Here is a 17,256-nt window from a genome sequence, read left to right on the forward strand (position 1 = left end):
ATAGTGATCCCTGGAGATTACTGGTTAGCCTTCGAGCAGATTATGGACAAGCCTACGGGCGGAACTTCTTGTAATTCAAAGATAAAATGATGAGATATTAAAAGAACTTGCTTGATATTGTTTTTATATGTCACATGATAAGATTACGTGAAGGAACCAGTGCTTAACAAGATTAATTGAAGAAGCTGATTGTTATATGTCAAATTAATATGTTAGATAATTACATAACTAAAACAAACCAAGGAAAGTGCGGAGGATGGGCCATGGGTCCGTCCTACGGTTGGGTGGTCCCGGTTAGTCGGAAACTTTTCTCAAAAATCTCAAAGAACAGCGGAATGATCATCATCATCAAAAAGAATAACGAGAACGATGACCTAGAGTTACGTCGTACCCGATTTACGCTGTTTTAGGGGAACGGAATGGGACTATGCCTTATGGCAGAGAGGTTGAGCTTTGCATCCCTCTCGTTTTCCATTCTCCTTGAACCAAGTGCAGCGTGAATCCGCTTCGGACCTGGCGTTTCTGGGTAAAGTAGTTCGCTCGGGTCTGACGCTAGTTGCTGTTAGCTAGTGACCCATTAGGAAAACCCTAATTCCGGTCGATCCTAAGTGGGAACGGCCAGGATACTTCCGCTACGTGGCAGATGCGGGAAGAACTAGATCGCAAAACCCATAATATTCCATGGGAGTGCCGGGCGGAGCTTTCTAGACATCCTTTCCGATGGACTGCTAAGACGTGTCCTGGATGATACTATGGGACACATTATAGTTGGTATCAGAGCCGACCAACAACGGAATTGTTTTTATGAGATATCAATAAAATGAAGTAAAGAAATTGTTGATGTCCAAACATTTCCTCATCTTCAATGCTGTCTTGCAGAACTATGAAGCGTGGAACAAGTTTATGGTGTTTCAGGTCATGTTTATGACTGCAATGCATTCTCCGCTTTATAGACAAAGAATTGGGATGATGAACATCCTAGAGCAGATTTATAATCCATCACCTTTATACATCGAACGAAGATGGACGGGGTCTTCAGGAATCTACTACATAGCTGCCCACCGGTTCGCTTATCTACAGACCAACCTAAAGAGGATCAAGTGGTTGGAAGACTTGAAAGTCCTGAAGCTGTTCATTTTTGTGGAAGCTCACGTAAATTTGACTTTACATATTCAAGGTCGGAGGGTTGAAGTGAACTCATATGTATATGAGGAAGTAACCCGTGTAATCCCAGCCGACAGGATTAAAGTGTTGGGCCGCCATGAGAAGTATGGATTCCAACGAAAAGGGTATCCCGAACTTCCAATGAATTATCGATTCCTAAAGATCCATGACCCAAAACCCTACTATAACACAGTTCCTGTAGACAAATGCAATACAACGTTGTTCTCCCCAAACTGAATGTAATGATTGGATTATCATCACACGAGACGTTGTATAAGGCTACGCCCATGTAAATATAAATAAGGACTTATTTTATCAATATCTGGCTGTGCATCAGAGTTGTTAAAAAGTTAAGTAGCTTCATGATTTACGAGATAGCTGAACTAAAGATAAGCTAACGTCAATTATCATATAATAACGTTAAGAAAACTTTTATCCAGGCATAACCCCAGATACAGGTTCCAAATTCGCCCCCTACATGAAGTACTGCTGTGACCCAGGAGAAGAAGTTCCTCCTCAAGCAGATAAAGCCACCCGAGTTTGACGGGAGAGGCAGATTCGTCCAGTCTGATGCTGAAATTTGGATTGAATCTATGGAGGATTACTTTGAAGCAGCTAGTACTGCACCTACCAATCAGGCCATGCTCGCCAAGTTAAAACTCACCAGCGAAGCCAGACTTTGATGGAAACAATGGTGCAGGGATCAAGGGACTTCAGAGGGGTCCGTTACCTGGGAGAAGTTAAAAAAAGCCGTGCAGGGGAGATATTTGCCACTTGCATATCGTACACAGAAAATGAATGAGTTCTACGAGCTAAAACAGCTAGGACTCATTTTGGATGCATACTACTCTAAATTCGTCTTACTTTTAAAGTATGTGCCACAGATGGACATGATGCAGCAGGTGTCCAAATTTTGCGCGGGCTTAAATCCACCCGTAAATACCCGTCTCGAATCTATGCGTCCATCAGATCTGCAGGATGCACTCATTCGAGCGGCGCCTATAATTCAAGAAGTGCAAGCTAGACCAAGGGGTAACAAAACTTGGTCCTATAGTGACCCGAACAGAGGAGCATTCAGACCTCAAGTGAAGAGAGTTCAAGGTCACAATCAGGGACAAAGGAAGAAAGCAAGGACAAATAAAGTCAAAAACTTTGTTCCTACTCAAAGTAATGGCCGAAACCTCCGATGTTTCCACTGCAACGAACCCGGTCACTTCAAGAGGCAATGTCCCAAGCTCAGCGGGGGACATCGTCAAACGCCTTTCCAAGGTGCAGGCCGCAGTCAAGGAGCCACCACCCGTGGAAGAGGAAGAATTGCTTGCATTGCCAATAGGAAAAGATGCGAAGAAGAAGAAGAGGAAGATCCGACTATGGAAGCAGAATTCGAAAGAGCGACAGTCCATGCCGCTTTACACAAGAAAGGGCTGAATCGCTAGTTCTCGGTGATTCAAACACCGTCGGACTATCAAGGTAAAGGTTTCAAAACCTTGAATGATTGTGGCAGTACACATTCCTTTATCTCACCAGCATGTGCAAAAAGATTAGGAATAGCCACAGTAGAAGCACCTACCCTGCTTGTGGAATTGGCAAACGGTCGTGAGGTAACTTGTACCAGGCAAACTGCTAAGGTGGAATTCTTTCTAGGAGGAAAGAAAACTTCAGTCAAATTTAGAGTCATGAATTTAGGTATCCATGAGTGTCTACTCGGGATGGATTGGCTTAAGCCTAATAATGCCCACATCCACTGTGGAAAGGGTCAAGTTTCCTTTCGAAACTCTGAAAGGGAATTTGTCACAACTCAAGGTGAGGCAGGAGTGCCAAGAATCCAATTAGCCAAAGTATCCGGATCATAAAAGGAGTCAGAAAAGGATTACTCGTTTACCTGATCAAACTCAACAAGTTAGATCAAAAGCAAGAGTCTCATGAAGGACCTTCTTTGCTAAAGGAATACGCTGACGTATTCCCTGAGGAATTGATTGAACTTCCACCTCCAAGAGAAGTAGATCATGAAATTAGGCTAGTGCCTGGAGCTTCACAAATTGCAAAGAGACCTTATAGAATGTCCATACCAGAAGCAATTGAGTTGAAGGAACAACTCAAGCAACTATTGGATCAGGGTTACATCCGGCCTAGCAACTCACTGTGGGGAGCTCCAGTACTATTCCAGAAAAAGAAAGATGGGACACTTCGACTATGTATTGATTACCAAGGGTTGAATCAGTCGACAGTCAAGAACAAGTATCCTATTCCTAGAATTGATGAGCTTCTCAATCGTCTTCAAGGTGCAAAGATCTTCTCCAAGATTGATCTCAGGTCAGGTTATTATCAGATAAGGATCAAGGAAGAAGATATTCCAAAGACGGCCTTCAATACAAGATATGGGCACTTTGAGTTCTTGGTTATGTCATTCGGGCTTACAAATGCACCTGCCACCTTCAATAGATTAATGCAGGATATTTTTAGACCATATCTTGATGATTTCGTGCTTGTCTTCTTCGATGACACTTTAGTCTATTCCAAACAGGAAGAAGATCATGAACCTCAATTTCGTATTGTCCTTGAGACAATGAGGTCCCATAAGCTGTATGCGAAAATGAAGAAGTGTGCATTCTTCAAGCGTCAGATTGAATATTTGGGATTCATAGTATCATCAGAAGGAATATCAGTAGACCCAGCCAAAGTCAGAGATGTGCTTGAATGGCCAATACCAGTATCCGTCAAAGAAATACGTAGCTTTCTTGGCTTGATAGGATGGTATAGGGTCTTTATAAAAAACTATGCTTTGATTGCAGCACCTCTTACAGACTTACTAAAGAAGCAGACTTCCATTACATGGTCAACTTCCGAACAAAATAGCTTCGACAAATTGAAGCAAAGTTTGGTATAAGCACCTATTCTAAAACTTCCTGACCTCAATAAGGAGTTCGAGGTAGTAACTGATGCTAGCATTCTTGCCTTGGGGTGTGTACTTATGCAGGAAGGTCATCCAGTAGCATACTCTTCAAGGAAATTGAAGAGTCATGAAAAGAATTATGCCACGCATGATCTAGAATTATTAGCTATCATCCATGCTCTAAAGCTTTGGAGACATTACCTGTTGGGTAACAAGTTTACTCTAGTAACCGATCATAAGAGTCTCAAATGGATTTTTACCCAGAACGAGCTCAACATGAGGCAACGTCGGTGGATTGAAGTATTGGAGGAATATGATTTTGAAATCAAGTACCGACCAGGGAAAGAGAATGTAGTTGCTGATGCACTCAATCGCAAGGCATTCCTAAATTCCCTAATCTTGCATAATCCATCAACGGCTAGATCTCTGGCTACAAAGGTATCTATGCCAAACAACCCTATACTTGAACTAGCTAGAGAGGAAGCATATCATGATTTGGCCTACCAAACAATGATAAAGGAAATATCTACCAAGGAGCAGAATCAGAAATTGCAAGCTAAGTATCAGGAATTTTCCATTGATAATGGACTTGTCTACTACAGAACAAGGCTGTGTATACCAGCAAGCCAGTCACTTAAGCAGAAGATATTATGGGAAGCTCATGATTCTCCTTTCGCAGGACATCCTGGCTATGCAAAAACTCTTAATGCAGTTAGCAAGAGCTACCATTGGGAGAGGCTTAAAGGTGACGTTCTCAAGTATATCACTGAATGTTTGTCTTGCCAACGTATCAAGGCCGAACATGTCATGATGCCAGGGAAACTGCAACCACTTGACATTCCCCAAATGAAATGGGAATTCATCAGTATGGATTTTGTTGTGGCCTTACCCCAAGTCCAAGGAGGATACAATTCCATTATGGTTGTGGTTGACATGCTTACCAAGGTTGCACACCTGATTCCAGTAAAGACAAACTATAAAGCCTCCGACATTGCAAGATTGTTTATCAAGGAGATATTCAAGTTACATGGGTTACCTAGAAGAATCATTAGTGATCGAGATTCTCTCTTCACATCACACTTCTAGAGAGCTATCTTTGAAGCTATTAGGACTCAACTCTGTTTTAGCACCGCCTACCATCCCCAAACAGATGGACAAACAGAGCGAGTGAATCAAATCATTGAGGATATGCTTAGGGCATACTGCTGTCGAGAGCCGAAGAGGTGGATTCAATACTTGCCATTAGTTGAATTTGCCTACAATGCTTCTTACCAGCAGAGCATTCAAATGACCCCTTTCCAGGCATTGTATGGTCATGATTGTCAAACTCCCCTAAACTTTTCTGATCCAACCCTAAGAGTTGAAGCTTCAAGACAAATGTTGGAGGACATGGATGATCAAATAAGGTCAATAAGACAAGACGTACAAGCAGCCAAGGATAGACAAAAGGCATATGCAGATTTGAAACGTCAAGAAAGAGTCTTCGAAGAAGGAGACATGGTCTTCATTCGGGTACGCCCTAAAAAGAGTTCTCTATCCCTAGGAGAATGCAAGAAGCTAAGTCCAAGGTATTGTGGGCCGTATAAAATCCTCAAATTCCTAGGACCCAATGCTTATAGATTGCAACTCCCTGAGAACCTAAAGGTTCACAATGTATTCCATATCAGCCTATTGAAAAAATATGTACCCAATCCTAATCATGTACTTGATGACCAACAAATTGTAATGCCTAGTCAAGCAGTCCTTGAACTAAGGCCAGAAAGGATCTTAGATGTTAGGGAAAGACACTTAAGATCTAGAACCTTGAAAGAATGCCTTGTCCAGTGGAAAGATTATCCCGAAGAGGATGCCACTTGGGTAGATGAAGGCACTCTCAACCATCAATATCCCCAGTTTATCTCGAGATAAGGACATCTCGATTCCTCCAAGGGGGAGAGAATGTAATATTCCACGTGGGAAAAAAAAATGGGACTTACGGAAATTTTTTTAATTCCCCCCCTTATCCCTCCAGCCGACTGATGAGCTAGAGGGGGAGGGAAATAGAAGGAGCTGTAAGCTCCTTGGTGGAGCCTGTGGAGGGAGGGAGGACATGCGAGCCGACACGCCATGAGGAAAGATCCCCCTCCCTCCACTATTTAAATGAGGGGAGGGAGGCCATGAGGGAGGAGGATGAATCTATCGCCATGAGCGTGCTGCTGCCGAGGGACAAGGAAGGCCCCGCTGCCGTAGAAGGAGTCATGACTTTCAGACAGTCGTGAAGGAAGGAGGAGCTGGGTGGACGCCACTGTGGGGAACTCCGCGCTGCGCCACTGCCTGAAACCATATGTCATCCCCAGACGCCTACCTCCTACCCGCCGTCAACGTCCATGTGGATCTTCAGTTTTTTTGAAGCCGGATTGGGCATCCTAAGCCCCCTTTTTTGTGGCTTGCGACTACCCCCCCCCTTTGAATTCCCTCCTAAGACCCTCCCTTTTTGCACTAAACCAAACCCCCTTCCCGATTTTTCTTAGAACCTTTTCATTCCCCCCCTAAGCCCCTTGTTCCCCTCTCGGGTTTTTAATCCCCCCCTAAGGCTTTGTTTCCCCCCCCCTCCCGGGTTTAATCCCCCCCCCTAAGCCTTGTTTTTTCCCCCTCCAGATTTTAATCCCTCCAAAGCCCTTATTACCCCCGGGTTTAAATTTTCCCCCCTAAGCCCCCTTGTTTCCCCTCCCAGTTTTAATTTTCCCCCCCTAAGCCCTTGCCCTTTTTCCCTCCTCATAGCTCTTTAGACTATTCAAGTCACAACCATAGGCCTACTTTGTCCTTAGGCTACCTTGCAGACTTCCATTCTCTTGCATTAATTCCTTCACTCACTTTTAAATCTTTTTGTGCAAGTGCTCTCGTAGTTGAGCTTTGTGTTCTTAGTCTTATCAAACAAGCCGGTGTCCACACACTCCCATGTCCTAAAAAACCCAATTCATCATCATGGCTTCGTATGGTATCCCGTAAGGAAGAAATAGCCGTGAGATAAAAGATAGGGAGGGAAGTAGAGGGAGTGAAAAGAGGGAGTGAAGGAGGAAGAGTGGGGAAAAGGTAAAAGAAAAGGAAGGAGAAGACAGTGGAATTCCAAGAAGAAAAAGGAAAAGGCTATCTCACATTCGAACTACGATGCCGCCGAAGAAAGTCCAAGGTGTAGCTGCGGGAGGGTCATCTCCCGGTATCCATGTGGATATCTCACCTCAAAGCCAGGTTTTTCTTCTTGGTGTTAATTCGGTTTTAAGTCGATCATGCAAAGAAAAAATGTTAAGGATAGGATATATTTGTTCGAGTTATTTTTTAACAAAGGAGTTAGCTTATGAATGACAATGTATACAAATTAGCTTTCTTCAAATTGCATCAAGCATTATAAAATTATAGGCAAGATTAATCATTTACTATAAGTGTAGAAATCATATATTGCACCATTAGTCTTATTCTTTTCGCAACGAATCATGGTAAAATGACTAAATTCATGAAAATTTTCTTTCGATGCTTAAAATTACTAGGGAGTTATCTTTGCTAGTTGCACATCTTAGCAAGACAACTGTTGTTATTTGGCACGAGTTCATCTTTAAAGAAAACGGAAGTTAAATGTTAGGAATTAACAAGTATAAAAATTAGATATACGAACTCATTTGGAAAGAAAATGTAATGGGGAATTGCTGGATGACACTCTATTAACACTTTTCCCCTGCTATTTGAGGACTTGGGACTAATAAAGTGTGTATACACTAATTTCTCAGCTAGGCCTTTTGTCCCAAGGAGTATTGTCGCCTTTGTATCATCTTGGCATTATGCTATATGCCAAATTAAAGTGTATTGATTGGGAAAGTTAATTGCCACAAGGATAGTAAAACCGTGACAAGACAAGTAAGATTACCTTCCACAAGCTAACCGAACCAATCTAAACATAGAAACATTCATACCCTAACACTTGACTACTTTCCTTACCGTAAGGACAATAATTTCATAAAGATAAGAAACTAGGGTTTGTCCCTAAATGAAGAAACCCTAGGCCTGACATACGTCAGCTTAAAGAATCTAAACAGATTATTCCATCGCAGGACTTGCGCAACATGTATGAAATCATTTTGTGATTGATTCACAAGGAAAAAAGGAAAGAACACTTCCTTAGCAGTTTGCCATACAACTGGGTTGATTAATGGAAATATTTATGCTTGCTAGAGATTTTTAGGGCTCTGTTTGAATTATGAATTACAAATTAAAAAAAGTACCTATACTTCAGATTAAAGGCCTGAAGGGAGAGGCAACTTCAATTACCCCCGACTGCCTGCCTAAACCTAACCAAGGGGGTTGTTGACCACGCCGGGAACGTGGACCGAACCCGCCACGAGAGGTCTTTCCGTTAAGCTCTACTTGGAGTAGGAGGACGCTTGGGTGCCAGGGGGGCTCTGGCCGTAAATCCCTCGCCTTCCGGGTCCTGCACAAGAGGCTAACGTGACTCGGGATTGGATCTCGAGGCCCGCATACTAGTTGACGGGCGGAAGCTTGGAATAGTGATCCCTGGAGATTACTGGTTAGCCTTCGGGCAGATTATGGACAAGCCTACGGGTGGAACTTCTTGTAATTCAAAGATAAAATGATGAGATGTTAAAAGAACTTGCTTGATATTGTTTTTATATGTCACGTGATAAGATTACGTGAAGGAACCAGTGCTTAACAAGATTAATTGAAGAAGCTGATTGTTATATGTCAAATTAATGTGTTAGATAATTACATAACTAAAACAAACCAAGGAAAGTGCGGAGGATGGGCCATGGGTCCGTCCTACGGTTGGGTGGTCCCGGTTAGCCGGGAACTTTTCTCAAAAATCTCAAAGAACAGCGGAATGATCATCATCATCAGAAAGAATAATGAGAACAATGACCTAGAGTTACGTCTTACCCGATTTACGTTGTTTTAGGGGAACGTAATGGGACTATGCCTTATGGCAGAGAGGTTGAGCTTTGCATCCCTCTCGTTTTCCATTCTCCTTGAACCAAGCGCAGCGTGAATCTGCTTCGGACCTGGCGTTTCTGCGTAAAGTAGTTCGCTCGGGTCTGACGCTAGTTGCTGTTAGCTAGTGACCCATTAGGAAAACCCTAATTCCGGTCGATCCTAAGTGGGAACGATGAGGATACTTCCGCTATGTGGCAGACGCGGGAAGAACTAGATCGCAAAACCCGTAACATTCCATGGGAGTGCCGGGCGGAGCTTTCTAGACATCCTTTGCGATGGACTGCTAAGACGTGTCCTGGATGATACTATGGGACACGTTACAAAAAGGAAAGAGACCTATGGCTGAAAGTTCAGAAGATGACTCTATAGATGATGAGTATGGCATTCTACATGTTAAAACACATGGCACTAGAAGTGCAGGAAAGTATGTGCCACCACATGCTAGATCAGATGAGACACATGGTAGTGCACCTCAATTGAGAAGGTCAGAAAGGGTAAGGTATCCAGTTGATAGATTGACTTATAATGGGTTCATGAAGATGCATTATGCATACATGTTTTCTTATGTACAAAGGAAAAACAAGACTTGGGATTTGGTGAAACTACCTCATGGCAAGAAATCCATTGGATGTAAATGGGTTTATAAGGTAAAATGTAAGTTGGATGGTTCTCTTGAGAGGTATAAAGCAAGGCTAGTTGCAAAACGATATGCACAAACTTATGGTTTGGACTATGAAGAAACATTCAGTCGAGTAGCTAAAATGACGACAGTGAGATCAATAATTGTGTAATGTGTCCACTTGTATCTTCACGACACGTCTTAGCAGCCCATCAGAAAGGATGTCTAGAAAGCTCCGCCCGGCACTCCCATGGAATGTTACGGGGTTTGCAATCTAGGGCTTTCCGCGTCTGCAATGTAGCGGAAGTATTCCGGCCATTCCCACTTAGGATTGACCTGAATTTGGGTTTTCCCTAATGGTCATTTTCTAACAGCAACTAGTGTCGAACCTGAGCGAACTACTTTACGTAGAAACGCTAGGTTCGAAGCGGATTCATGCTGCACTTGGTTCAAGGAGAATGGGAAATGGGAGGGATGCAAAGCTCAACCTCTCTGCCATAAGACATAGTCTCATTCCGTTGCCCTAAAACAGTGTAAATCGGGACCAATCATAATTCTAGGTCAACGCTCTTGTTGTTTGTGTTCGTTGACGATCTTTTGGCTGCCATCGTGATTTAGAAAAGTTCTCGGCCAACCAGGACCACCCATCCGTAGGACGGACCTATGGCCCATCCTCCGTACTTTCCTCGGGTTGTTTTAGTTATTTAATTACCTAACACATTAGTTGGACATGTATCAATCAGCTTATTTAATTAGCCCGTTAGGCACTGGTTCTTTCACGTAATCATATCACTTGACATAGAAAAACAATGTCAAACAAGTTCTTTATTAATAGGTTATCATATTTATCTTTGAAATACAAAAAGTCCAGCCCATAGGCTTATCCACAATCCGCTCGAAGGCTATCCAGCAATCCACAGGGATTACCAATCTAAGTTTTCACCTGTAGACTAGTATGCGGGCCTCAAGTTCCAATCCTGAGTCACGTTAGCCTCTTATGCAGGGCTCAGAAGGGGAGGGATTTACCGCCAGAGCCCCCTCTGGCACCCAAGCGTCCTGCTCCAAGTAGCGCTCAATAGAGAGACCTCTCGTGGTGGGTTCGGTCCACTTTGTCGGCGTGGTTAACAACCCCCTTGATTAGGGTCAAGCAGGCATTCGGGGGTAGCTGAAGCTGCCTCTCCCTTCACGCCTTCAACCTGAAGTATTAGATATCCATTTATCTTTTTATTCATTGATCAAATAAAACCAAACAGTGCTCTTAAGTCTGTAACAAGCACAAACATTTCCATTGGCCGTTTTTGTTGGCAAACTGCTAAGGAATGAATCCTTCCTTTCAAATGCATCCAGCACTCAATCTGTGATGACTTGCAACTTGGCAAGGTCCCTTATATCCTGGGTTAGGGCGTACCCTATTAACCTGACTTGGTCAAACCTTAAGTTCATAGGTTATTTCAGTTTATCGGTTGGTCTTTAGCTTCCAAACAATTTTCTTTACTCAAGAAGATGCTATATTAGGATGATTATTGAAAGATAACTTGCGTAAGGACCTGCCAACCTTATTGCGAGAATTGGCCATTCCCTTGTGATCTAATCACAAGATCATATGACTCTGCACTTGTTGTGCAAGTGTCGCATTGAACTATGAGACTATACTACTCATTGAATTGAGTCGCGAAACAATCTGTTCCTCATTACATTAGGCTGACATCGTTGGTCCTAGAGTTCCAAGTTCCATCTCGTAAGATTCTTAGGGACAAACCCTAGTTCACTTTTCAAATATGTTTCAATGTCTCTACACTCAGTGAATGTGGGCAAGTATTTAAGGTATAGGAGTCTCAGTCTTAGCAATACGTACAATTAGGTCATGTAATAATTCCTAGTGAATTTCTTGGAATTTAACTCATTCTAAACGAGTACTCTGAGGTTTAGGCATTAGGTTTGTGTCAATTTGTTTAACTCTTGAAGATAGTTACTTTAACATTTCATAAACACATGACTCATTGTCTATGCGTAAATTGATTTTTCAACCTTAACTTATCGATTAAGGACATGCATAGGTTAGGTTAATTCCAACTAACCTTCCTATAACTTGTGAACAAAATTCATGCTAAACAAGCAACCTTTTACTTGATAATTTATATAGTTGACAAACGGTAATTGCCTAAAGTTATGCATCGTAAGAATCATTTCATGCCTTGCACTTTCCTAAGGCTTCCTAGCACTTCCCATGATGATTCATTGCGATGAGGATATGGCTTAATAATGCGATATGCAGTTTATACTTCCATGTTTAAACAAAGTATACTATTTTAATGGACATTAATATAATTTTAATTCATTGCAATGCATAAAGCTATTTGCTAGAAATGCATTTATGCTTCCTTTATTTTGCTTGTTTTATTGAAAATATTAATGACTAAATTCCTCTGTCGTGAGCATTTAGGACAAAAATGAATCCTATTTTGAACAATTATCCTTGCATGATTGAATTACAACAATACCAAATAAAAATTAGGAAGGAAAACTTGGGCTTGGGGTGAGATGTCCACGTGGATGCTAGGAGACGACTCTCCTGCGGGCTGCGCCTTGGGCTTTCTTAGGAGGCATCGCGAATGCAGCCTTTCCGTCGTGGATGCAGCTTTACAACTCCTCTTTGAAATTCCACCATGGCTCTCTTTGCGATAACTTGCTCCGTCCATCAGAAGCGGTTTTAGAAGGCTTCCTCCTTGAAGTAGGGATTTCGAAAAAGGGGCTGTTTTAAAATCTTTCGCGGATAAGATCCATTAAAGCCATGGGAAAGGCTTAACGGCCTTATAAAGATTCACATGAACAGGGAATAAGAGATGTAAAACAAAAGGGAGTATAAGGGTCCTTAGGGAGGAAATTTCGTGGATGGGGTGTTATATGCAAGGGCACATGAAGGTTTTGAAATTCTCGAGGGGGGGGGTATAGGGGTTGTTTTGACAATCCCTCACGAACCACGGCTAGGAGGGAAAAGAAAGAAAAAAAAAATTAAAGGCCTAAGGGAACCCTTAGGGAGGGTTTTTGAGGGGGTGGAAGAAAAAGGGCTTAGGGAGGTCTTAGGAGGGAATTAGGGGGGGTAGTCTTAAGGCTATAGGAAAGGGCCTAAGGGGGATTTACAATACGGGGGATGAAAAGGCCCTTTTTGGGTAACCTTTTATGGGGAGGGGGGGGGAAGGCTTTAAGGGAGCCTTAGAGAGGATTTTTAAAGGGGGGTTTCAAGAGGCCACAGGAAGGGGGCCTAAGGAGGGTTTTAAGACATGGGGGAGGAAAGACTAAGACGTTTAAGGTCAGATTTCTTTGGGGGGGGGAAAGGGGGCTTATGAAGCCCCTTAGAAGCTTCCCCCCAAGAAGCTTCTAAAGCTTCTGGGCCACGAGGGGGGCGGGGGGGGAACATGCGCCGATTTGGCGACGTACTCGCGGCTGTGGCGCGGACTGCGAGTAGGGAAATCAGACGGCGGCGATCTTCCTCGATGGCGGCAGCCCCCCTCTCTCAAGCGACATAAGCGGTGACTTCATCAGCCTCTCCCTCCCCATTCAGAATGGCATTCAGCTTCATTGCGACCCTCTCTTTCCTCTCAGAGCTTCAATCTCTATGCAGAGCCTTTCGTCCCTTCCTCACGCTTGCAATCCCCCCCCATTTAAATAGGTAAGGGGAGGGGAATCCTCCCTCCCCTACGTGGTGAAGGTGCATGAGCACCAACTTTGGCAAGCTCTAGCAAGGAGCTTGCCCACCATACTAATCCCCTGTTCCTCTAGCTCGACAGTCGGCTCGAGGAGAGGGGAAATTAAAAAAATTTGCTTTTATCACAAGAATTATCCACTTCATTTGTCTTCTACTGGGTAGTTCGCGCGTGCCTACGCCTTCGGGATATTACATTCTCTCCCCCTTGGAGGAATCGAGATGTCCTCATCTCGAGATAAACTGGGGATATTGATGGTTGAGAGTTCCTTCATCTATCCAAGTGGCATCCTCTTCTGGATAATCTTACCACTGGACGAGGCATTCTCTCAAGGTTCTGGATCTCAATTGTCTCTCCCTAACATCTAAGATCCTGTCAGGCCTTAGTTCAAGGACTCCTTGAGTAGGCATTACAACTTGTTGGTCATCAAGTACATGGTTAGGATTAGGTACATACTTCTTCAATAGGCTGATATGGAATACATTATGAACCTTTAGGTTCTCTGGGAGTTGCAGTTTATAAGCATTAGGTCCTAGGCATTTGAGGATCTTGTAAGGTTCACAATACCTTGGACCTAGCTTCTTGCAATCTCCTAAGGATAGGGAACTCTTCTTAGGGCATACGTGAATGAAGACCATGTCTCCTTCTTTGAAGACTCTATCTTGACACTTCAAATCCGTGTTGGCCTTTTGTCTATCCTTGGCAGCTTGGATGCCCTGTCTTATTGACTTTATTTGGTCATCCATCTCTTCAAACATCTGCCTTGAAGCTTCAACCCGTAAGGTTGGATCTGAGAAGTTTAGGGGACTATGATAGTCATGACCATACAATGCTTGGAAAGGGGTCATCTAAATGCTTTGTTGGTAAGAAGCATTGTAGGCAAATTCAACCAAAGGTAAGTATTGAATCCACCTTTTTGACTCACGACAACAGTATGCCCTAAGCATATCCTCGATGATTTGCTTTACTCGCTCTATTTGGCCATCCCTTTGCAGATGGTAAGTTGTGATAAAATAGAGTTCAGTCCCAATGGCTTCAAAGATGGCTCTCTAGAAGTGTGATGTGAAGAGAGAATCACGATCACTAATGATTCTTCTGGGTAACCCATGTAGCTTGAATATCTCCTTGATAAAAAATCTTGCAATGTCCAAGGCTTTATAGTTTGTCTTCACTGGAATAAGGTGTGCAACCTTAGTTAGCATGTCGACCACAACCATGATGGAGTTGTATCCTTCCTGAACTTGGGGTAGGCCAATAACAAAATCCACACTGATGAATTCCCATTTCATTTGGGGAATATCAAGCAGTTGCAGCTTCAGTGGCATCTTGACATGTTTGGCTTTGATACGTTGACAAGACAAACACTCGGTGACATATTTGAGAACATCACCTTTAAGCCTCTCCCAATGGTAGCTCTTCCTAATTGCATTGAGAGTCTTGGCATAGCTAGGATGTCCTGAGAAAGGGGAATCATAAGCTTCCCATAATATCTTCTGTTTAAGTGATTGACTTGCCGGTATACACAGCCTCGTTCTATAGTAGACAAGTCCACTATTGATAGAGAATTCATGATACTTAGCCTACAGCTTTTGGTTCTGATACTTGATAGAGATCTCCCTTAGCATTGTTTGGTAGGCCGGGTCATGGCATGCATCCTCTCTAGCTAACTCAAGTATTGGGTTGTTTGGCATAGATACTTTTGTAGCCAAAGATCTAGCTATTGATGGATTCTACAAGATTAGGTAATTAAGAAATGTCTTGCGACTAAGTGCATCAGCAACTACATTCTCTTTCCCTGGTCGGTACTTGATTTCAAAGTCATATTCCTCCAGCACTTCAATCCATCGACGTTGCCTCATGTTGAGCTCACTCTCGGTAAAGATCCATTTGAGACTCTTATGGTCAATTACTAGCGTAAACTTGTTACCCAATAGGTAGTGTCTCCAAAGCTTTAGAGCATGGATGATAGCTAGCAATTCCAGATCATGGGTAGCATAATTCTTCTCATGACTCTTCAGTTTCCTTGAAGAGTATGCTACCGAGTGACCTTCCTGCATGAGCACACATCCCAAGGCAAGTGTGCTAGCATCAGTTACTACCTCGAACTCCTTATTGAGGTCTGGAAGTTTTAGGATAGGTGCTGATACCAAACTTTGCTTCAATTTGTCGAAGCTATTTTGTTCGGGAGTTGACCATGCAATGGATGTTTGCTTCTTCAGTAAGTCCATCAGAGGTGCTGCAATTAAAGCATAGTTTTTGATGAGGACCCTATACCATCCTGTCAATCCAAGAAAACTGCATATTTCTTGACAGATGTTGGTATTGGCCATTCTAGCACATCTCTAACCTTGGCTGGGTCCACTGAGATTCCTTCTGCTGATACTATGAATCCCAAATATTCAATCTGACGTTTGAAGAATGCACACTTCTTCATCTTAGCATACAACTTATGCGACCTCATTGTCTCAAGGACAATCCGAAGTTGGGGTTCATGATCTTCTTCCTGTTTAGAATAGACTAAGGTGTTGTCAAAGAAGACGAGCACGAAGTCATCAAGATATGGCCTAAAGATATCCTGCATTAACCTGTTGAAGATAGCAGGCACATTTGTAAGACCAAATGACATAACTAGGAACTCAAAGTGCCCATATCTTGTGTTGAAGGCCATTTTTGGGATATCTTCTTCCTTGATCCTTATCTGATAGTAACCTGACTTGAGGTCAATCGTGGAGAAGATCTTTGCACCTTGAAGACGATCAAGAAGCTCATCTATCCTAGGAATAGGGTACTTGTTCTTGACAATCGATTGATTCAGCCCTCTGATCAATACATAGCCGAAGCGTTCCATCTTTCTTTTTCTGGAACAGTATGTGAGGTCCCCATGGTGAGCTACTAGGATGGATGTAGCCCTGTTCTAGCAGTTGCTTGAGTTGTTCCTTCAGCTCAATTTCTTCCAGTATAGACATTCTATAAGGTCTTTTTGCAATTGGCGCAGCTCCTGGTACTAGCTTAATCTCATGATCCACTTCTCTTTGAGGCAGGAGTTCTGTCAACTCTTCAGGGAATACGTCCATGTATTCCTTTAGCCAAGAAGGTCCTTCACTAGACTCTTGCTTCTGATCTAACTTGTTGAGCTTAATTTAATAGACATGTAATCCTTTTCTGACTCCTTTTATGATCCGAGATGCTTTGGCCAATTGAATTTTTGGCACTCCAGCCTCACCTTGAGTTGTGACTAATTTCCTTTCAGAGTTTCAAAAGAAAACTTGGCCCTTTTCACAATGAATGTGGGCGTCATTAGGCTTAAGCCAATCCATTCCGAGTAGACACTCATGGATACCTAAATTCATGACTCTGAATTTAACCGAAGCCTTCTTTCCTCCCAGAAAGAATTCCACCTTAGCAGTTTGCCTGGTACAAGTAACCTCCCGACCATTTGCTAATTCCACAAGTAAGATAGGTGCTTCTATTGTGGCTATTCCTAATAGTTTTGCACAAGCTGGTGAGATAAAGAAATGTGTATTGCCACAATCAATCAAGGTCTTGAAACTTTTACCTTGATAGTTTGACGGTATCAGAATCACCGAGAATTAGCGATTTGGGCCTTTCTTGTGTAGAGTGGCATGGATTGTCACCTTTTCAAACTTTGCTTCCATGGTCGGATCTTCTTCTTCTTCTTCTTCTTCGCACATTTGCCTATTGGCAACACAGGCGGTTCTTCCTCTGCCTCGGGTAGCGGCTCCTTGACCACGGCACGTTCCTTGGGAAGGTGCTTGGCGATGTCCTCCACCAAGCTTGGGACATTGCCTCTTGAAATGACCGGGCTCATTGCAGTGGAAACAATGGAGGTTTCGGCTATTGCTTTGAGTAGGAACAAAGTTGTTGAGGTTATTAGTCCT

The sequence above is a fragment of the Lygodium microphyllum genome, chromosome 16, assembly GCF_053477565.2.
Source record: "Lygodium microphyllum isolate KBCC chromosome 16, Lygodium_microphyllum_v1.1.10, whole genome shotgun sequence".
NCBI lineage: Eukaryota > Viridiplantae > Streptophyta > Polypodiopsida > Schizaeales > Lygodiaceae > Lygodium > Lygodium microphyllum.